Below are 23196 nucleotides of genomic sequence, written 5' to 3'. Positions count from 1 at the left end.
GCCATTAATCGCATCCTGCTCCGAAAGACTATGACTCTGGGCAACATGCATGACTTTGTGGATGGCTTTGCACAAATAGATTCATAGATTCATAGATACTAAGGTCAGAAGGGACCATTCTGATCATCTAGTCCGACCTCCTGCACAGCGCAGGCCACAGAATCTCACCCACCCACTCCTATGAAAAACCTCACCCATGTCTGAGCTATTGAAGTCCTTAAATCATGGTTCAAAGACTTCAAGGAGCAGAGAAGCCTCCCTCAAGTCAACCATGCCCCATGCTACAGAGGAAGGCGAAAAACCTCCAGGGCCTCTCCAATCTGCCCTGGAGGAAAATTCCTTCCCGACCCCAAATATGGCAATCAGCTAAACCCTGAGCATATTGGCAAGATTCACCAGCCAGATACCCAGGAAAGAATTTTCTATAGTAACTCAGATCCCATCCATCTAATATCCCATCTCAGGGGATTTGGCCTATTTACCCTGAATATTTAAAGATCAATTACTTACCAAAATCCCATTATCCCATCATACCATCTCCTCCATAAACTTATCAAGTAGAATCTTAAAGCCAGATAGATCTTTTGCCCCCACTGCTTCCCTTGGAAGGCTATTCCAAAACTTCACTCCTCTGATGGTTAAAAACCTTCGTCTGATTTCAAGTCTAAACTTCCTGGTGGCCAGTTTATACCCATTTGTTCTTGTGTCCATATTGGTGCTGAGCTGAAATAATTCCTCTCCCTCTCCTGTATTTATCCCTCTGATATATTTATAGAGAGCAATCATATCTCCCCTCAACCTTCTTTTAGTTAGGCTAAACAAACCAAGCTCCTTAAGTCTCCTTTCATAAGACAAGTTTTCCATTCCTCGGATCATCCTAGTAGCCCTTCTCTGTACCTGCTCCAGTTTGAATTCATCCTTTTTAAACATGGGAGACCAGAACTGCACACAGTATTCTAGGTGAGGTCTCACCAGTGCCTTGTATAACGGTACTAAAACCTCCTTATCCCTACTGGAAATGCCTCTCCTGATGCATCCCAAAACCGCATTAGCTTTTTTCACAGCCATATCACATTGGCAGCTCATAGTCATCCTATGATCAACCAATACTCCAAGGTCCTTCTCCTCTTCCGTTACTTCTAATTGATGCGTCCCCAATTTATAGCTAAAATTCTTGTTATTAATCCCTAAATGCATAACCTTACACTTCTCACTATTAAATTTCATCCTATTACTATTACTCCAGTTTACAAGGTAATCCAGATCCTCCTGTATAATATCCCGATCCTTCTCCGAATTGGCAATACCTCCCAGCTTTGTATCATCTGCAAACTTTATTAGCACACTCCCACTTTTTGTGCCAAGGTCAGTAATAAAAAGATTAAATAAGATTGGTCCCAAAACCGATCCCTGAGGAACTCCACTGGTAACCTCCCTCCAACCTGACAGTTCGCCTTTCAGTAGGACCCGTTGCAATCTCCCCTTTAACCAATTCCTTATCCACCTTTTGATGTTCATATTGATCCCCATCTTCTCCAATTTAACTAATAATTCCCCATGTGGCACGGTATCAAATGCCTTACTGAAATCTAGGTAAATTAGATCCACTGCATTTCCTTTATCTAAAAAATCTGTTACTTTTTCAAAAAAGGAGATTAGGTTGGTTTGGCACGATCTACCTTTTGTAAAACCATGTTGTATTTTGTCCCATTTACCATTGACTTCAATGTCCTTAACTAATTTCTCCTTCAAAATTTTTTCCAGGACCTTGCATACTACAGATGTCAAACTAACTGGCCTGTAGTTACCTGGATCACTTTTTTTTCCTTTCTTAAAAATAGGAACTATATTAGCAATTCTCCAATCATTCGGTACTATTCCTGAGTTTACAGATTCATTAAAAATTCTTGCTAATGGGCTTGCAATTTCAGGTGCCAATTCCTTTAATATTCTTGGATGAAGATTATCTGGGTCCCCCGATTTAGTCCCATTAAGCTGTTTCAGTTTCGCTTCTACCTCTGATATGGTAATATCTACCTCTATATCCTCCTTCCCATTTGTCATGCTACCATTATCCCCAAGATCCTCTTTAGCCTTATTAAAGACTGAGGCAAAGTATTTGTTTAGATATTGGGCCATGCCTAGATTATCTTTAACCTCCACTCCATCCTCAGTGTTAAGCGGCCCCACTTCTTCCTTTTTAGTTTTCTTCTTATTTATATGGCTATAGAACCTTTTACTATTGGTTTTAATTCCCTTTGCAAGGTCCAACTCTACTCGACTTTTAGCCTGTCTCACTTGATCCCTACATGTTCTGACCTCAATTAGGTAGCTTTCCTTGCTGATCCCTCCCATCTTCCACTCCCTGTATGCTTTCTGCTTCTTCTTAATCACCTCTCTAAGATGCTTGCTCATCCAGCTTGGTCTACAACTCCTTCCTATGAATTTTTTCCCCTTTCTTGGGATACAGGCTTCCGATAGCTTCTGCAGTTTTGATTTAAAGTAATCCGAGGCCTCCTCTACCTTTAGATCCATAAGTTCTTCAGTCCAATCCACTTCCCTAACTAATTTCCTTAATTTTTGAAAGTCAGCCCTTTTGAAATCAAAAACCCTAGTTGCAGATTTATTTTTGTTAATCCTTCCATTTAGTTTGAACTGAATTAGCTCATGATCACTTGAGCCAAGATTGTCCCCTACAGCCATTTCTTCTATGAGGTCCTCGCTACTCACCAAAATTAAATCTAAAATGGCATCCCCTCTAGTCGGTTCAGCAACTACTTGATGAAGGAATCCATCAGCTATCGCATCTAGGAAAATCTGAGCCCTATTATTATGGGCTCAGATTATTATTATTATTAAGCCCTATTACAAATGGGCTTCCCTAACAGCGGAGGGGCGATTGATGGCACGCACATTCTATTTGGATTTCCATTAGGATGGCACAGACCACCTAGCCACTGAGTACATTAATCGCAAGGGGTATTTCTCAATAGTTCTCCAGGCGCTTGTGGATCGCCATGGGCATTTCACAGACATTAACACAGTCTGGTCTGGAAAGGAGCATGACACATGCATCTTTTGGAATGCTGGCCTGTTCAAGCAGGGACTTTCATCCCAGAACAGAAGATCACCAGAGGGGAAGTTAAAATGCCTATTTTGATTCTGGGAGACCCCGCCTACCCCTTAATGCTGTGGTTTATGAAGCCATACCTGGGGCAACTTGACAGCAGCAAGGAGCAGTTCAACAACAGGCTGAGCAAGTGCACAGTGACTGTTGAGTGTGTATTTGGCTGTTTAACAGCCCGCTAGTGATGCCTGTATGGGAAGCTGGACCTGGCCGATGACAATATTCCTATACTTATAGCCGCATGGCCGATGATAATATTCCAATGCTTATAGCCGGGTGCTGTATGGCTCCATAATATTTGTGAAGGGAAGGGTGAAAGCTTCACTCAGGGCTGGACCACAGAGGCTCAGTGCCTGGAGGCTGAGTTTGAACAGTCAGAGACCAGGGCTATTAGAGGGGCACATCACAGGGCCATAAGGATCAGGGATGCCTTGAGGCAGCAATTTGAAGCTGAAAGCCACTAATATTTGTTGCTGTGCTTGGGATTGCATTGCTTGTAATGCTAGGAGGTGATTGGTGCACATGATGCAATAAGGGGGTTTAACATAATTGTATGTAGCTTTTCAGGGCTCTTTTTGCTTTCACTTAATAGAATAAAGATTGCTTTCAAAACAACACAATTCTTTTCTTAAAAGATAACAACCAGAGGAGAGAGTCAAAAGAAAAAAATACATGAGCAGGGAGAGGGATGGGGGAAGGGAAGGTCCAAGGAGGAGGAGGGGTCTTGGGATGGCTAAAGATTTGTGTATGTCCAGGGATCATATCCAGCCTTCTCCTTTGGAGTACAATGCAGTGGGTACTGTACTTCAGCAGGGCCAAACTGCAGAGGGATGGGTTTTGAGTGCAGTGGGTAGTGAGAGTCCACAGTGCTGGACTGTGAGTGGGGAGGAGTGGAATGCCGCAGGTATAGACTGGAGCCAGGAGGTTGATAAGTGTGCCTTGGTGGTGTCTGGGGGGGAGCATGGGAAAGAGTTTTGCGACAGCGGCTGCAGGGGAGGATGGGCACGGAGCTGCTCAGTTTGCAGTGCTAGTATCGTCTGGAGCATGTCCGCTTGGCACTCCATAACGTTTAAGAGTCACTCCGTGGCTTCTTTCTGGTGTGCCGCGTTCTCCTTTCGGTCCCTCTTCTCACTGTCCCACCACTCCTTCAATTCCTGTTTCTCGGTGGCAGAGTGCATCATAATCTCACGAAGAAAGTCCTACTTAGATCTTCTTGGCCACTTTCTAATTCTGCGCAGCCGTTCTGCCGCTGATAACAAAGAGGGAGGCTGTGCTCCCAAGGTCATCTCTGTGAAGTTTAAGTGCAACATTTTACAGAAGCAGTATTGTTTGCAACACTGAGTCAGTGCTTTAAAACACAGCCAGTACTCACACACCTGTCACTAACTGGCTGACCCCAGGCAAGAACACATGAGCCACAAGACCCCCCAAATGGTGAGTAGCTGCAGGGGCAGGGTAAATCACTCTTCCTGGACCCTGCTGTACACTAGGCATGTGGCTCTTGGGGAGAGCCAGCACTGTAGGGGCGGGCTTGTAATCATTCCTGTCCCCACACTTTCCACAGGATGTGATCATTATGGAAGATATCTCGTTGCTGAGGGTGAGCAGGGAATCAAGGGAGGCTCTTCTCTAAGCCTGCGGCTTCTGCCCTGGCCCCTATGTGGCTCGCCTGTGTGCAGCAATGGTGTCCCCCCCATCCCCTCCTGATGGCACAGTGGCGTGAGAAAATTACCGTTAATGGGGCAAGAAACAAAGCAGCTCTGCTGAAGAACCTGTGGCAGCAGATTGCCCAGTATCTCCACGAGAGTTTCCTGGAGATCTCTGAGGGAGATTCCCGTGAAGTGAGGGAGTCAATCAACAGCCTGTTCCATTGCTCAGACTAGGCGTGTGGTGGGAGACAAGCCTGCTTTCTGCAGCACTCCTGCCCCCAACAACTCACTTCAGCAATTTCCAAAATCAGATCCACTTACCAGGGGCCTCCTCTCCTGTTTGCGCTTCGCCAAGATCCAACTGCTGTGACTGGCTAGCCTCCTCCGGGGTAGAAAAGAGCTCCTGACTGCATGCATCTCTGGCCTCCGAGTCATCCTCTGCCTCTGGGTACCCCTCACCCTCCACATCCTCATCCAAGATTTCCTCGTCCTGACTCAGTCCACTCTCAACTGGCACACGAGCCAACAAAGTATCCACAGGGGCCTTCACAGTGGAGGTGGGGTCGCCACCGAGTATCACATCTAGCTCTTTGTAGAACCAGCAGCTTGTGGGCGCAGCACTGGAGTGGTGGTTTGCCTCCACGCCTTGCGGTAGGCGTTCTGCAGCTCCTTCACTTTTGCCCTACATTGCAGTATGTCCCGGTCATGGCCCCTTTCTATCATGCATCATGAAATCTGTCCGTAGGTATCATAATTCCTATGGATGGAGCGCAACTGGGACTGCACAGCCTCCTCTCCCGAAATGCCCATGAGGTCCAGCAGCTCGGCACTGCTCCAAGTGGGGGATCGCCAGGTGTGTGTAGCAGGCATGGTCACCTGGAAAGATGTGCTGAGACCACTGCACTCATTACTGAGCAAACAGAAAGGGGACTTTCAAATTTGCAAAGGAATGTACAGGGTGGGGATGCCGGTTGGTTACCTGGGGGAAGGGCAATAAAGTTCAAACTGATGACCAGAGAGGAGAGAACAGGCATTGTGGGACACCTTCTGGAGGCCACTCGCAGCACTGTAATAGCCACGGTGTCTACACTGGCACCGCAACGCTGTAGCCCCAGTGTAGAAAGCTCTATGCTTCTCGTTGGGGTAGTTTTTTTAAAGCGCTACAAATGCACAGTTTTTGCACACTAAGTGGCTTGGCAGCGTGTACAGCTTGGGAGTTACAGTGCAGAAAGCTGCTTTACTGCTCAGAAACTTGCCAGTGTAGATAGGGCCTAAGTACCTGTAAAGAGGACAACTTTCAGTAGAAGGGCACTGAGGGCTTGATTCTTATCATTCTAACACTGACGTCATTCCATTGATAGCAATGGAATAACTCTTATTTACATTGGTGTAATTGCAGTCAGAATAAGACCCTATGTACCATGGCAACCCAGACACGAACACTATTTCAGGTAACTCTACCCCAAGGATTTATGTTTTTTCCTTACTACAGAAGACATTTTTAGTAAGCATAAAATGTGATTTGTGAATTACACTGTGTAAAGATGCTTTAATTTTTCAGTCGTGGATAATCTGTGTTATAAAATCATACAACAGTCAGACAAATTAGAGCTTTTTTACCATCTGTTTTTGGAAAATGCCACACCCCTTTTATGGAGTTGAGGGAATGTCTGGGATTATCATTTATAGCCAACCAAAGCATCAATTTTTCCAGTCAGCAGAAAGTTAATAAATGCAATATTCAAATTGGTCTTGTGAAACTTGGTTTTCTGATGTTGCCTAGCAAAGCAGATCCTGACTAACACAGTTTAAAAGCCTTACGTGCCACATAATGCATGAAGCGATATATATAAACCAGGAAGCAATCCAGAGGAAGCAGCACATTTTAGCCCTGCTACAGCCCATCCACAAGAACACGGATGGAGAAAACAAGTGCTGGCTGCTTTTGCCAGCAAATGTAAGTATTTTTGCCTCTGTTTCGCTCTGAAAGTATTAAAATTGCCTAAGTAATTTAAGTCAGGATTCCTCAGGGCTGTGTGTTTGGGCTTTGTTATCCTCTACTTCTGTTTATTCTCTGACACAGTTTTGAAAAAGACAAGGTGGGTCAGGCAATCTCTTTTATTGGACCAACTTCTGTTAGTGAGAGAGACAAGCTTTCAAGCTGAAAGCTTGCCTCTCTCACCAACAGAAGTTGGTCCAGTAAAAGCTATTACCTCTCCCACTTGTCTCTTGCATATCCTGTGACCAACATGGCTGCAACAACACTGCAAACAACAATTCTGAGAGGAATTTTGTAATGACATGTTCATTTTATATTAAATATATTCAGTGATATTGTATTCTTACCAGAGTATGCAGGCATCATAACACATGTTATGAAACTGCTATTGTTAACTGAGATTTGTTAAGTGTTCTGATATTCTTGAATGAAAGGAGCTGTAGAAATTAAAAATATTGTAGACCATAACCTGAAGATTTTACTCTATCCTAATTCAGGAAAACTCTCTTTGGCTTCTAATGAAGTTTTATCAGAGTAAGGACTGAATAAAAATGGAATTAGACCATTAGGGTTATGCCCTACAGAGAGTGACCAGTTTGAAAATATTCTATAACTAATGCTAGTAAAGAAATTTTTAAAAATGTAAATAAATACATAAATAGGGCCAGATTTGCTACTTTGCCCTTATTAAAGCAGGGTGTGGGGCTGTCCTGGAACCCGTTATGATTCCCTATTTTCAGTTAGGGTTGACAATTGTCTAATCACACAAACCCAAACACCCTTGCCCTGCCCCACCTCTTCTCACCCCATCCCCCTCCCTCTGTCGCTAGCTCTCCCTCACCCACATTCATTTTCACCAGGCTGGGGGAGGGGGTTGGGATGTGGGAGGGGGCGCAGGCTCTGGGCTGGGGCCCGAGGGGTTCAGAGTATGGGAGCGGGCGGGGGTTAGGAGGGGGTGAGGAGTGTGGGCTCTGGGTGGGAGTTTGCGTGCAGGAGGGGATTCCGGCCAGGAACAGGGTGTTGGGGTACAGGCTCCTGGAGGGAGCTCAGGGCTGGGGCAGGGGGTTTGGGTGTGGGAGGGGTTCAGGGTGCTGGCTCTGGGAGGGGGTTCAGAGCTGGGGCAGGGGTGCGGGCTCCACCGCAGCTCCCATTGACCGTAATTCCCAACCAATGGGAGCTGCAGAGTCAGCGCTCAGGGGCAGCACAAGGACACCCCTTGATCCCTGCCAGCCACCTCTGGGAGCAGTGCAGGGCCAGGGCAGGCAGGGAGCCTGCCTTAGTGCCGCTGTGCTGCCAGACTTTTAGTGGCCTAAAAACTCCCGGTTTGGCTTCAGTAGCCTCTGGGAGATACAGCCTAATTCTCGGAGACTCCTGGTGAAACCACGAGGGTTGGCAACCCTATTTTCAGTCCAGCCTCAATGCAGGTTAGAACAGCCCTTGCCATGAGGTGGCTGCTTTAACCAGTGCCAATTAAGGATAGCTGGAATACAGTGCATCTAACCGCTCCTCCCTCATTCTCCTCACCTGCATCTGCACTGGGGGCTATAGAGATGGCAATGCAGGAGCCAGGTACATTGGCTCTCTATACTCTGGGGCCCTTCCCATGCTGGAGGCATCCCTGGCTAGAGGGATGCAGTCAGTCTTTTATTCTCTTTGTGTAGCCTGAGAGACACACAGGGAGCAGAGGAAGGCACATAATCTGCCCCATTATCTATATCTATCCGTATACTCAAACACACACACACACACACACACACACACACACACACACACACGATGGATGCCTAGGATAGATGTGGTTTCAACCTCATGGGGAGGGCTCTGAGTCACTCCACAGAATTCTTTCCCAGGTGTGTGACTGGTGGCTCTTGCCCACATACTCAGGGTTTAACTGATTGCCATATTTGGAGTTGGGAAGGAATTTCCCTCCAGGTCAGATTGGCAGAGACTCTGGAGCATAAGCACTGACTCCATGGGTTGGAGCACTAATGGGAAAAAATAGTGGGTGCTCAGCACCCACCAGCCACAGTTGTTCAGTTGGGCGCTGCTGATCAGCTGTTTGGTGGATGGGGGCGTTGGAGGGGAGAGCGGAGAGTGGTGGGCAGGAGGGGGGCCTCAGGGAGGGGGTGGAGCCGGAGTGGGATGAGGCAGAGTGAGGGGCAAGGCTTCAGGGAGGGGCAGAGTGGGGGTGGGAAGAGGTGGAACAAGGGTGGGGCTTCAAGGGAAGGGATGGAGTGGGACCAGGGCCTTGGAGTGGAGGGGGGTGGAGCTTTGATGGATGTGAAGTTTGGATGGATTCACAATTAGTTTTCCATTTGTTTTTTGTTATCACACTCCCGAGAAGAGTTGTAAAACTGAATAATTAATTGATTGCATATATTTTCTCAATTTCAAATATTAACAAACAACTTCCATCTGTATAGTACACGTCACCCAGAAGCTCCAGCCAGAGATACACCTGGCAGTCTTGAGTTTAGCTGGCATCCCCTCGCTAGCTTCGTAGAGCTATACAGTATTCAGCTATAGAATGTTTACAATTGTACTTTGTTGGTGTGGGGCAAATAATGCTTTCAGGAGTTGTAGGAATTGTCCCATTAAGAATATTTTTAATGAAAATAGGCACAATTTTTGTGCAATCTGCTGCACACCAAAAGATTAAAATATGTGCTTTTCAGAAGTGACTTTATAAGTGAGCAGTACACTTCAGTACTATCAGTTGAAGAAGAGATACCTGACTTTCCCATATTTTTTTAGTTCTAACTAGAGATGGGCCTGTACCAAGCTCCCAGATATGACAAAGAAGCTTTGAGGATTTTTCCTGTTTCAAACTTAGGTCACAGAGATGTAAGGCCTGAAGGGATCTTGAGAAGTCCTCCAGTCCAGCCCCCTGAGCTGAGGCAGGACCAAGTTATACCTAGAGCATCCCTGACAGGTGTTTTTTGTCTAGCCAGTGATATATGTGATATCTGCCATCATGTGCCAGCAATGCCCCTCTGCCATGTACATTGGCCAAACTGGACAGTCTCTACGTAAAAGAATGAATGGACACAAATCAGACGTCAAGAATTATAACATTCAAAAACCAGTTGGAGAACACTTCAATCTCTCTGGTTACTCGATCACAGACCTAAGAGTGGCTATACTTCAACAAAAAAGCTTCAAAAACAGACTCCAACAAGAGACTGCTGAATTGGAATTAATTTGCAAACTGGATACAATTAACTTAGGCTTGAATAGAGACTGGGAATGGATGAGTCATTACACAAAGTAAAACTATTTCCCCATGGTATTTCTCCCTCCCACCCCAACCCCCACTGTTCCTCTGATATTCTTTCCACCAAATGCATCCGATGAAGTGAGCTGTAGCTCACGAAAGCTTATGCTCTAATAAATTTGTTAGTCTCTAAGGTGCCACGGGTACTCCTTTTCTTTTTGCGAATACAGACTAACACGGCTGCTACTCTGAAATCTGATATTCTTGTTAACTGCTGGAATTAGCCTACCTTGCTTGTCACTATGAAAGGTTTTCCTCCTTTCCCCCGCTCCCCCCCCCCCCGCGCTGCTGGTGATGGCTTATCTTAAGTGATCACTCTCCTTACAGTGTGTATGATAAACTCATTGTTTCATGTTCTCTGTGTGTGTGTGTGTATATATAAATCTCTCCTCTGTTTTTTCCACCAAATGCATCCGATGAAGTGAGCTGTAGCTCACAAAAGCTTATGCTCTAATAAATTTGTTAGTCTCTAAGGTGCCACAAGTACTCCTTTTCTTTTTGCAAACTGGATTCAAACACCCATCTGACCCACCATTTCCAACTCAAGGGATGTTTCAAATCAAAATCTAGCTTGAGCCTGATTCTAACAGTGTGCCCATCTTTAAATACCTTTCTCCACTCCTCACCCTCAAGGTGAAATGCATCCATGTCTCAGTAACATATTACGTGCTATATTCTTCCCTCATTATATCAGCTCAAGCCCACTGATTTAATTGGAGTAGCACTCATCACTGTGTAATAACAGGAGAATTTAGCTTTATGAGAGGGAGTTCAGAATAATTCTCCAATTCATCTACCGGGGAATTAAATGAAGGCATAATGTTATTGCTTGCATTGCAGATTAGCCAAGATCCTGGGGCTGAGCACTCCTACTCTTGTCAAAAGGGTTATCTTGATGACTCATTACACTTGTAACTAAAGGCTCAGAGCATGAAAATCAATCAATAGGATACAAGTACAAGCGTCAACAAGCAACAGATTATGTGGGGAAAGTCTTAATCTAGAAAATAGTCTTGTGAGATTTACAACACCAAGCATCACTCAGCATTACTTCTTTCACATTATCTCATTTAAAAAAAAAGCCAATAAACCAAGACTTGTGGGAAGTTGCACTGAAAAAAACTTGATGAATAAAGTGCTCATATTTTAAGGACATTTTGCTATTATATTTAGTAAAATTTTGGGGCATTCTGATTTGATATTAAATTCAATATTCAAGTAGCAGGAAACTGATAATTGTCACAACTGTAGTAAGAATAAAGCCAGGATGCACATTAACATGGAACTATTGCAGCCAAAGCCTTAGGTATAGGCATGCAACACATACTTTTTACCAGTGGCTCCTACAAAATTGCTTGAGTAGCCACAAAAAGTATTATTTTATGATCAGGAAAGATCCTTTTAAATCTCATCTTTTACTGTGCACTGATAGAGTTTTAGAGTGAGGGACGAGAGCTAACAAACATGTTTGACACTTGTATTACTCTAATAAACCCTACATGAGTCATAACCTAACGATTCTTCGGATAGATCTTTAATGACAAAATAGGCAATAGATCATCAATAGTTTTTAGGGTCATTGATCTGCCATTAAACATTTCCCATGACCCAACAGTCATCCTAATCCATCACAAATGTACCTGACATAGTGTATTACACAGATTGGGCCAGTCCCTGAGAAGATAGGAACATCTACAAATCATACTGAATGTAATGTAAGGGTGTAGGCAGTCTACCTCTTCTGGCAATTTGACCTTTTAAAATATGAGGCCAAATCTTGAGGTCCTTAGTTAGCTTTCACTCAGACTTAACTAATGCAAAACTCCTATTGAAGTTAATGGGAGTCTTGCATGGGTAAAAAATGAATAAAGATCTCAGGATTTGGCCCTTATTAATTAGATTGTTTCAGCATAGTAAGATAAAATGGCTATGAAGAATTACTACGTGAACATGATATGGCTGTTCTAAAGTACACAGAGGAGGTCATATGAAACTCCCCACAGGACAGAAATGGAAAATCTACTCTTTTCTTTCCATCGAATTAAAGGGAAAGGTGAAGTGCTTCCAGTTTCTCGGGCTAGAGGAAAATGCTCACAATTCATTTCACACAGTTTTTATCAGCTAAGAGATTACTCCAGTTGGAGTACACATGAACTGGCTGTTGTCATAGGATGCTGTGGGAAAGCTGCTTCAAAACTCATGTCCCTACTACTCCAGATCTTAGTCTGGATGTAAAGTCTTCCCATAATTTTCACCTCTTGTCTCAGTTTCTCATAACCTACAACAATCACAGAATTCCTTCCTCCCTCCACTTGTAACTTCTTACAGTGCTACAAACCTTTCCTCTACTCCCAGATCAGTCCAGACAGATGTGAAGACATCCAGATGGAGCCTGCAGGAGGCCAATTAAACAAACAAACCAGAGAGATGCAACCATCCTTGGTGGGAAATGAGAGAAGTCCATAATTTTAGCTCTGTTAAACACACAGCATAAAATGCCTATATTTGCCAAACAGACAAAATACACTGGTTGGGGAATAATTTATTGCTTGTTGTCTTTTGAAAGGATAGTACCAATAAGCAATAAAAATTTGTTTGTTATAAAAAGAACTTGAAATTGTGCGTCAGTCTCTAGATCAGTGGTTTACAACCTGATGTCTGCGAATCCCTGGGGGTCCACAGACTACATCTAAGATTTCCAAAGGGGTCTGCATCTCCATTCGAAATTTTTTAGGGGTCTGCAAATGAAAAAAGGTTGAAAACTCCTGCTCTAGATTGTTACCATGAAAACTGTAGAAATAAAATCAACATATTGGACAAACATTTAAAATAGTGAAATTGCTGAGGACAGATGTCTATGTGGCCAGGCTCCATTTAGTGTTTAAAGCAGCCTTGAGAATGCCACATCATCATTACTCAATATAAACATGAAGACAGAATGTTGTGGCAGCTGCAGAAAGGGTGGGAGAAACTGTGATGAACCTAATAGTAAGATAGAGGCTGCTCCCTTTATGAGGGCTATTGGGCAATCCCATGGGGCTCCAGGATTAGGCAGTGGTAGCATGTTCTGTAAAAAATTAGTGTTCTGTTAGCAGGGCAGTGCTGTAACACCATCTTTCTGAGGCATATAGGTGAGGGAGTAGAAACGGTGGGAAAGAGGATATTGTGATTCAAAGCGTTCCTACTCCCTCACCTATAGGCCTCAGTGATCAGTCACTTGTCATTCGGTGACAGTGAGCAGGCTTGTTGAATGTATGGTAAATGCAAAATGAAAAACACAAGACAAAGTATCACAGACACTAACTTCTTTACCAAAAAGGATTCTCTCTAGGGCCACCCAAACAAATCCATTTGCTCACATGTGAAAACATACTTCTGGGAATCCTGATGAACACAAGTTAACCAACTAACCATACAGTTAAAGTTACAGTGCTAACCATACAGTTAAAGTTATAATTAAAGTTAACATTCATAATGCTGTTCTCAGTAATTCACTGGGCAACAAAATCATGTTTTTGATAACAATTCCTGGATGAAACTGACACGAGAAATAATTCTTCCGCTCTACTCTGTGGTGATTAGGCCTCAACTGGAATAGTGTGCCCAGTTCTGGGTGCCACATTATAGGAAAGATGTGGAAAAATTGGAGAAAGTCCAGAGAAGAGCAACAAAAATGATGAAAGGTCTAGAAAACATGACCTCTGAGGGAATATTGAAAAAAAAATGGGCTTGTTTAGTCTGGAAAAGAGAAGACTGAGAGGGGACATGATAACAGTTTTCAAGTACATAAAAGCTTGGTACAAGGACGAGGAGGAAGAATTGTTCTTCTTAACCTCTGAGGATAGGAAAAGAAGCAACGGGCTTAAATTGCAGCGAGGGAGGTTTAGGTTGGACATTAGGAAAAACTTCCTAACTGTCAGGGTGATTAAGCACTGGAATAAATTGTCTAGGGAGGTTGTGGAATCTCCATCATTGGAGATTTTTAAGAGCAGGTTAGACAAACATCTGTCAGGGATTGTCTAGATAATACTTAGTCCTTTCATGAGTGCAGGGGACTGGACTAGATGTATTCTTCCTGTTTTAGTCATTTATTTGATTTGTGAAATGAATAACTTCATTTTTATTCTTCTATTCTTTTAATGTGTTGTACATTAAAAATGATTTTCTCACTAAAATAAACACAGAAAAAGTATGGATACACTAATGTCTCTTGAACTATTATTTTCTGGACAAGTAAGTACAGAAAATGAAGAACATTTATGAAATGAACTCAGCAAACAAAATACAGATATCAGGCCAGATTCTGATCTCATTTATACTAATATCAATCCACAGTCACTCCAAGTCAGCGGAGTGACTCCAGATTGATATTGGTATTATTTACAATAAAAATTCAGTCCCTTGGATTTGTCCTCAGTTGCTTTCACAACAGTTGCAATATTTAGTATTTTCTTACAACTATTGGTTATGAAGCTGGATAATAAACCAATGTCATGATTATACTAAAGTAAGCAAGTGTCTATAACAGATGGAGAAATATTTAAACTTTCTGAAATCTATCCCATTACAGGACTTCTTTCCTACCCAGTGTTTTTCTGAAGATAGACCACATGAGAGATCTCAGAAGATATCTGGTACTCAAATATATTCAGTACTTAGTCCTGCCTTCTTCAAATACTTTCATCACTTTTTTGGGACTTTTGGGCAGTCTGTATACAATACTCATTCTGAAGTCTCCAAGCATATCATACAAGTCCACTGCCGTTTTTATTTCATATATAGCAAAAGCAGACATACTGGTTTTTGTTAGCATTGTTTCCGAGATGATCATGGAGCCATTTGATGTTAAAATCGTATCTGCAGCCTTTACAACAGCCCTGTTGCAGAATTTCCTGACTGCAAATACACATATTTGCTGCCTGCTGCTAAGCTGTATTACTTGTGAGGCCTTTTTAATAAGCATATTTTCAGTCAAGTCGCGCCATATAAGGACTGTGAAATATGCCAGACGGACATCTAATATGATCTACATTGTAGTAATTGCAGAATGCATCATTTTCCAGATAGAGGATGTCCAGGAATCTTTTGGCCTCAACAGTCAATATATTTTGTTGCTCCACTTCTGTTACGGAGCATCATCTCTTCTCAGGTCTCTTAGTTATTCCACAGGCTTGTCTTTAAGGATAATCAATGTATATATTTACTACAAAATATTTTTTAACGTGTCTGACAGGTCTAGGCTAAAGACAAAGTAATGTACCTCCTAGAAGAAACAAGTACTCTGTAGCCCAATACAGAGTATATGAAAAATGCTATTTTAAAGTGATGGTTTGAATTACATATTCCTAAACCAGGCAATCCAGGATCAAGGCTGATTGTTTTATGACTAGGTATTTAAGTTTGTCACGCTGAGCTGCTAAATGATGATATATGCTTCAGAGCTGAGGCAAAGCTAAACTAACTGGAGGGCGCTGTCAGCAGCCTCAGCACAAGATTTACTTGTTTGGAAAGGCGAGGTCTCAGCCATGATGTTACTGATTTTATAGACGTGATTTATTACCAATTATAGAATGGGTTTAAGAAATTAACAATCTGGATATCATTATTCATATTAAAACAATGCTTAGAGACTGAATCTGGGATCCAGGCTACATTGTGCCAACTGCTATACAAATATGTAGTAAAGAGCCAGTCCATGCTGCAAAGAGGTTACAGTTCAAGTTAATCATGACACTCAACAGATGGATGAAACAAACATGTAGACAAGCTGTGTGCATGCAGTAGCTTGCCATCTGCCTAGCCATTATCAACATGCAGGGTTCTGCAAGCAGTTCACACATGTTGTGATAGCATGCCATAGCACACTACTTGCAGTTATTTTTATATAGTTACTTCAGCACATTAGCAAATAGCCCCTGAAACTTCCCTCAACTGAAATAAAGAGAAACTGAAGGGATAGATTATGGCTGTTCTAAGGGGGTGCTTTCTAGTCACCCTTTCTCCGAGAGAATTTACGCAAGAGGCAACCATAATTTGGACAGCTGTGCTCCCAACATGCAGTGAGGGGAAGATGGACTAGTGCTATCGACAGAGTGCCAAATCCCAGAGGACTTTGGGCAGGAAGGGACTTGGCCATGGATCTGTGTGTGGAAAAAGGGGGATCCAACGTTTAGGCACCAAAAATTAGAAAATTTGGCCTTTGACATCTATGCTTCAGTTTCCCCCATCTGTCAAGGGGGATACTAATGATTACATTACAAGGGGGTTGTGAGACTCAATTTTTGTGAAGTGATTTGAAATCCATAATGGTGGAAGTTGCTATAGAAATGAAAAGTGAGTCAGCACATATTAACAGTATCAGTTGCCCAGCTTCCATATACAGCCCTCATCTATTGTGTTTGCCAAACTTTCCAGATACACACACAGCTAGAATTCACCTGCTGTGCTGCTTTAAATTCCAGGCTCACTATGACAATCTACTGATTTGAAAAGAAATACAGTATTCCAGCACAAGGTATAAATACGGCCGAAATCAGCACTCACTTTCAGTCAGCTCTAAATTTCTTTTCTTTGGTTTACATTAGACCCTTACAGCCAAGGTTGCACTCAGGTCTAGAGTAACTGTTTACAGTGGTAAACTTTCTCTGCATTTACACTGATGTAAGTGAAAACAGGATTTGGTTTCTTGGGACAGTTTTTCAAGGGGCCACAATCCAGCTTGCATCCGATGAAGTGAGCTGTAGCTCACGAAAGCTTATGCTCTAATAAATTTGTTAGTCTCTAAGGTGCCACCGGTACTCCTTTTCTTTTTGCGAATACAGACTAACACGGCTGCTACTCTGAAACCTGTAATCCAGCTTCTGAAATTCCAGGTGCTTAAAGAGACACCGTCTGTGACAGATATGGCAATTTCCTGCAATATATTTGGGATATATTATTTAATTAAGTTTAAGTATCTTTGGGGTCATTGTATTAAATGCAAAAGTTATGTATTATTATGGGCTGAGATGATCAAAGGACTATATTGAACAATACGGCAGATAAGAATGAACTTGTAGGACAATGCGTGTGAAGAGAATTTCCTGGGAATTATCTGGGGGAGGTGAATGCAAATTTTCCCTGCCTCTTGGTATGCAAAAACCCAGCCTTTTGAAGCTACTGCCTGAGGAGAGGAAGACTGTCTGCTGATTACCTGTTCCCAATATCCAAGACCCAAACTATGTAAAGGAGAGACTCACAGATTGAAGGGTGTTCTTGTTCTGAGCAAAAGCTGTTATGAACTTGTGACCACTGAAAAACCTTTGTGGAATTTGAAGGACTGAAACCTGCTAGAGCAGGGGTGTGCAAACTTTTTGGCCCAAGGGCCACATCTGGGTATGGAAATTGTATGGTGGGCCATGAATGCTCATGAAATTGGGGGTTGGGTTGTGGGAGGGGGTGAGGGCTTTGGCTGGAGATGCAGGTTCTGGGGTGGGGCTGGGGTTTGGGGGTGCAGGAGGATGCTCAGGGCTGGGACTGAGGGGCTCGGAGGGCAGGAGGGGGATCAGGGCTAGGGCAGGGGGTTGGGGCATGGGGAGAGGCTCAGGGGTGCAGGCTCCAGGTGGTGCTTACTTCAAACAGCTCCCAGAAGCAGCAGCATGTCCTCCCTCCGGCTCCTATGCGGCGGTGCTGCCAGGCGGCTCTGTGTGCTGCCCCATCTGCAGGTGCTGCCCCTGCAGCTCCCATTGCCGTGGATGCAGCTCCCGGGCCGTAGTTGCCCACCTCTGTGCTAGAGCCTGGTTGGAGTTGAGGTGATCTCTAGTAAGCTTATTAGCAGGCATGTAGTTTCTTTTACTGTTTTTTAAATGTTTCCTCTGTAATGCATTCCCTTAAGGATAAATGTGCTTGATTAGAAAGGATTGTGTGGTAAATGTGGGTAGTTATGCTGTTTATAACCTCTGAGGAGAGAGCAAAGTAGGCCTCTTCAGGCACTCTGACTTGCTGGGGAACTCTCAGTGTAGGCAGGGAACTGTGCAGCCTGGAAAGACCTTGGTAAGCAGGAAGAGAGATTTGGGTCTCTGCCCAAGAGAGATGATGGCTGAGGAGCTGCGTACCCTTGCTGGACCATGGAGGGGGAATACATGCACAGTTTCTCTGAAGTGTGACACTGTCAGCTTGAGGTGGGAGGAGTTAAAAGCAGTTTCACTCACTACATATGTCGGTCAGTCCGGTGCCAATGTCTAAGTTTTTGCATTTTACTATTTTAAATGTGTTCTCTGACCCTCAGTTGCTAGATCACCATCACACAGACAATAGGGCAAACCCACTATACAAGAGGACACAGCAGAACTGAGTGTACAGAAAGTACTGTCAAACCCACTAAAGGTGTAATTCATCTTGTGCTGAGCACCAACACATGACTTATGGTGCATGTGTCTTGTGATGGCCTTCTGGACCGGCTGAATTTCATACGCAGTAAATGAAAAAATAATAGAGAAAAATATTTTTCCCTATTTCTCTTTATTTCAGATAGAATAGTCTTAGGTTTTATTGAGTGGCAATGTCTCTGAGGGAGCAGTACGACTAAAATGGATGGTCGCTCTTTAGGTTTATGTCTGAATGCATTTTTTTCTGCCAAGTTTTCATGTGATAGACTTACTTGCATGGGTATGCCTGGCTGAGTAACTCCAAGATCATCTTAGTGCCATTCTCTGCCTTCCTCTTCCCTTTATACTTGTATCTACTTATGATCCTCACTTGGTTTGTCACATCCAATTTAGATTGTGCACTCTGTGTCAGAGGCTGGATCCTTAATTGTTTGTGTGAGGTGCCAAGCACATTTCTGGGCACTGTTCTTCCCCACTCCCCCAAATCAAACCATGAATGAATGAATAAAATTACAGAAGTACCTGATGGGCTATGAGTTATAAAGATACCAAGCTCTTACATACCAATACTGAGATTTTCAAAGCCACCCAAATCCCTTTGGTGGCAATGATAGTAAATAAGAAAGAGAAAAATCTTTTAAATCCAAACATTTGCTAATTAGCAACAATGTCAAAGAATAGTGCAGAAAATGCAAAACAGAAATGGAGCAAAACCAGTCTGATGTGATGACTCAGAGAACTCAGGGCTGGTTTTCTAGTAAAAGCAAGGCAGAATTGTGCTCAAATCATTTAGAGAAACTTTGATTGTGCTCTATCATCTCTTAAGATAGGAGGTTGCCTAATAAGGCTGGTTGGTCCCTTTGATAAGTTTTACTTTGGATCTATTTTATTAATGTGATATGTTGTCAAATGTTCACATTCTGAAAGTCCTTTCTAAATGTTACTTTAAACAGGATTTTTTTTTAACTGGACTTTGCTCATGGGAAATTATTTGAATGTAAAGTATTGTAGCTAATGTTCAGGTGATTGTGTTTCTGCTGTATTACAATCCTTAAAACATGAAGCCTCAATATTTCCTTGCATTATTTAGCCACTGAAGAAAAGCTGCTCAGTATATTTTTATCAAGATTTGATTTGCTCCTATCTATTTGTTTCTAAACATGAGCAACATTGTTTTTTTTTAAATTAAAAATATGTGTTGGTTTTGTGTGTTTCAGAAGTGTCTTTCACCCACACACCTGTGGCCCCATCCTGCAAAAACTGATGCAGGTAAATGACTGTTGTCATGGGAGTGGTCTCATTGACTTTAATGAGGCTTCTCACATCTGTAAGGACTTGTCTACATGATGAGGTAATGCACAAGGGTATCCTTTCTAAAGCGCACTAACATGTTGTGCATTAATTGGCCCATGTTGACCCTGCTGGTGCTCACCACAGGTTCCCACCATGGTCACACCCCCATAGTGTGCCTTACCCCACTATGTAGGCAGCCCTAAGAGAAGGCCAGAGCTTTGAATATGTGAAATCACAAAGCGGTTGGAATAATTTTTGTCATATATTTGTAAGGTGGGCATCTTCCTTCCATGTCATAGAAACATACAGCTGACATTTCCTTCCTCCCACACTTGATTTTGGAAGTGAATTAAAATAAATTTAACACGTAGCTTTCTTAAAAAGAAATAAAATAAGACAGTTCCACAGCTCACCCTAGTCTAGAATACAGCAGTGCTTTTAAGGTTTTACCTACACCACTAGTAGTTACAGTAGAGAAAATCCTCCAACTCACCTGCATGGGTATAACCCATATGTGCATTAGACTCATTGCGCTGGGGCAGGCTGAATTTGAGCAAGTCACACAGCTCTGCAGGGTCTCTCTCTATGCTGCCAAGGAGAGGGTCTGGTAACATGGTGGAAGGACAGATGTGGGGATGATTCACTGATACACAGCTCCTTCACTCCTTTTGCCCTGCAGAGGCAGTGCACTAGGATGTGGAGCCTGTGCCAGTCCCTGAGATTGCAATAGCAGTTGTGGAGCAGCTCTTCTCCCTCTCTGAGGCTTAATGGTTGCAAAGGGTGGGTATATGGCTTCTCTCCTTCTGGCCCCCTTGGAGTTCCCCAGCGCTTGAACCAGTTACTTGGGGCATACACTGGGAAGAATACGTGCCTGTGAGAGATCACGGATGGGCAGATCCACCAGCCATGACACTAGTGCAAACAGATAAAAATAATTTCAAATAGTTTTTAAATTTGACAATTGGGGGATCCAACACCTGCCCTTACTAATGCCTATAACACTAAAAAGCTCATTACATACATTACCTTTTAACAAATCCTTTCCCACCAGCAGAGTTACAGGATAAAGCTTTTATTGTGCCACTGACCTAAATTAATTTAATCTCTCTACATCCTGTATGGCTTAGGCCCTTTAGAAAATGCCTCATTACTTATATGATAGAAGGACAGCTGAGAAGTTTAGACACTGAAGCTACTCTCTCTGGTTAAACAAAAAAAGTCCTTGACTCTGGACTATTCCTCTGCCTTGAACTGACAGATCTGGTGACCCTCATGGAATGCAGTAATGCTTTTCCAGAGGAGGCTGGAACAACACCGAAAGGCAGAAGTTTGTTTGTAGGGATTGGGGTTCCCTTTCCCCAACCTGTTGGGTTGTTTTGAAAGCATTAAATCATTCTTTTTCTGCAGTTAGGCACTGATAATTTTTTACATATATACATATAGGACAGTTTTGCGCTGTGGGCTTTAGTCATCAGGTCAAGTCCATCAGCTAATCTCTCTGAGTTAAACAGAAAGGTCCTTGACTCTTACTCGGCATCTACTAAAACAGCTTTGAAAACACCCAGGGATGTTTGAAAGCTTTCATTAAAAAGCTTCTACATAAAATAACAACAACTAACTAATATTAATAATAATAATCAGAAGCAGCTTCCTCACCCACAGTATCAGAGGAACAATCTCCTATTTAGACAGTAAATTATGATTTCATTCCAGTAATTTACAAAATCTTGAAAATACCTTAAGGCACTCTCATAAAATAAGAAATATGGCTAAAATGAATATTTACTTACTGAGTTGTTTTCAGAACAGAAACTAAATGATCTGAGCACTTCAAGGAGGAAGTCATGTCATTAGTACTGCATGGAACACCTATCTGGTGTATTCAGCCACTGACAGGCAGATTCTGAACCTTTGGCTGTTATTGAGCAGCACTTTACTCCACTAAAAGTCCCAATGATTCCAAAAAAGAAGGTATATTCAAGTAGCAAAGGGTGCCAGAATCCAGCTCATTAACATTGCAAACATTAATACATAACACAACATATAGGACACTTTTTAAAAAAAAAACTTTAAAATAATGTATTGGCTTCTTTCCATCTGCTGCTTTAGTGGGAGTTAGAAAAGGAGAAAAAGAATCAGATAATTATTTTCAATTTCTTTGGATTTCCTTTTATAATTACATAATCTTGCTCAACTATAATGATTGTGGGAGAAGAAAAAAGGTTGCAGATAAGAAGTCTAATGCAATTGCACAAATTTGCACTTCTCAAGGTTAGTTAGCAATGACAGCATTCATCTAGTTCTGTTCTGGTAGGGATTTTGTGAAGGCAAGGTGCAGTTCTTTTGAAATTAGCATCTCATAAATGAGCAAAGTGAAATGAGCAAGATGCAATTCTTCTGAAATGAGCATCTCCACTGAGCATACACACCTTCCAGTGCATGTGAATTAGTGGTGCAGTTTAGGGAAGGTGCAATTTAGACACTCCAATGTGGGTACTTAAAAGAATCATGCTATTGTTTCTTGGAAAGATACACTAGTGAGAGGTTTTCCCTCATTGATTTATAAGCCCTAGGAAATTTAATGCACAAACCTTCTATTATGCAATAATAGAACTGCCCAGATGAAATAAAGGGAGACAGGAATTAAAAAAAAAAAACCTCACTAGTAAATACAGCAGGACTTTTCCATATGGGGCCAGTCCTTTACTACTCTACTTTGTGAGCAAATGAAAGTGACATGTCCATGAAACATTTAGATTTAAACTGTATTTTTTGATGTAAGTGTTCTATTGAAATTCTTTCAATCCACTAAGAAGAAAAGGAGAACTTGTGGCACCTTAGAGACTAACAAATTTATCTGAGCATAAGCTTTCGTGAGCTACACCTCATTTCATCGGATGCATCCGATAAAATGAGCTGTAGCTCACGAAACTTATGCTCAAATAAATTTGTTAGTCTCTAGGGTGCCACAAGTACTCCTTTTCTTTTTGCGAATACAGACTAACACAGCTGCTACTCTGAAACCTTTCAACCCACTGTAGTTTCTAACATTAGGAGGGTAATTTAAAAAAAATCTCAATGTTCCTGAATGATATTAGGTGAAAAAAACACTAATATGTGCCTGCAAAGTGTTTTATGTGGGAATCATTTTATTTGTCCTAGCATCTGAAAATACTGGTACCTCTCAGTTAAAGCTTTAAATTAACATTTGCATACCACAGCCACTTGTCTTGCATGAGTTTTGATCTTGTCACTATAGAATACCCAGAGAGACAACAATCACTTATTCAGTAAAATATGAATAATTTAGCCAGTATGTTACAAGCCACAAAACTGTGACAAATCCGACAGCTAAGAACTTCAAAATGCTGTGCAGAAGAGATAGGACCAGCTAGCTAGCTATTCTTTTCCTCTCTAGGATATTATGACTCATTTTATTTTATAGCATGATAAAGTCATACTGAACTTGAGTGAATTATCAATAAAAA

At 42.4% G+C, this 23196-nt stretch overlaps 1 long non-coding RNA gene across 2 annotated transcripts in view; it reads right to left on the bottom strand.

Annotated features, from left to right (window-relative positions):
• Positions 1-22511, bottom strand: part of LOC122455933 — a 72847-nt gene extending 50336 nt beyond the window's left edge. Inside the window, exons 1-4 of one of the 2 annotated variants that reach the window (XR_006274463.1) lie at positions 21499-22511; positions 20202-20620; positions 16303-16367; positions 15101-15224 (exon numbers count right to left, since the gene is read on the bottom strand). This is a non-coding gene — a long non-coding RNA (uncharacterized LOC122455933). Of the gene's footprint in view, positions 1-15100; positions 15225-16302; positions 16368-20201; positions 20621-21498 lie in introns of those variants that run through there. The other variant, XR_006274464.1, reaches the window with a different exon arrangement.
• Positions 22512-23196: the final 685 nt, after the last annotated feature.

The sequence above is a fragment of the Dermochelys coriacea genome, chromosome 9, assembly GCF_009764565.3.
Source record: "Dermochelys coriacea isolate rDerCor1 chromosome 9, rDerCor1.pri.v4, whole genome shotgun sequence".
Lineage (NCBI taxonomy): Eukaryota > Metazoa > Chordata > Testudines > Dermochelyidae > Dermochelys > Dermochelys coriacea.
This window is presented reverse-complemented; position numbering and strand designations above follow the sequence as displayed.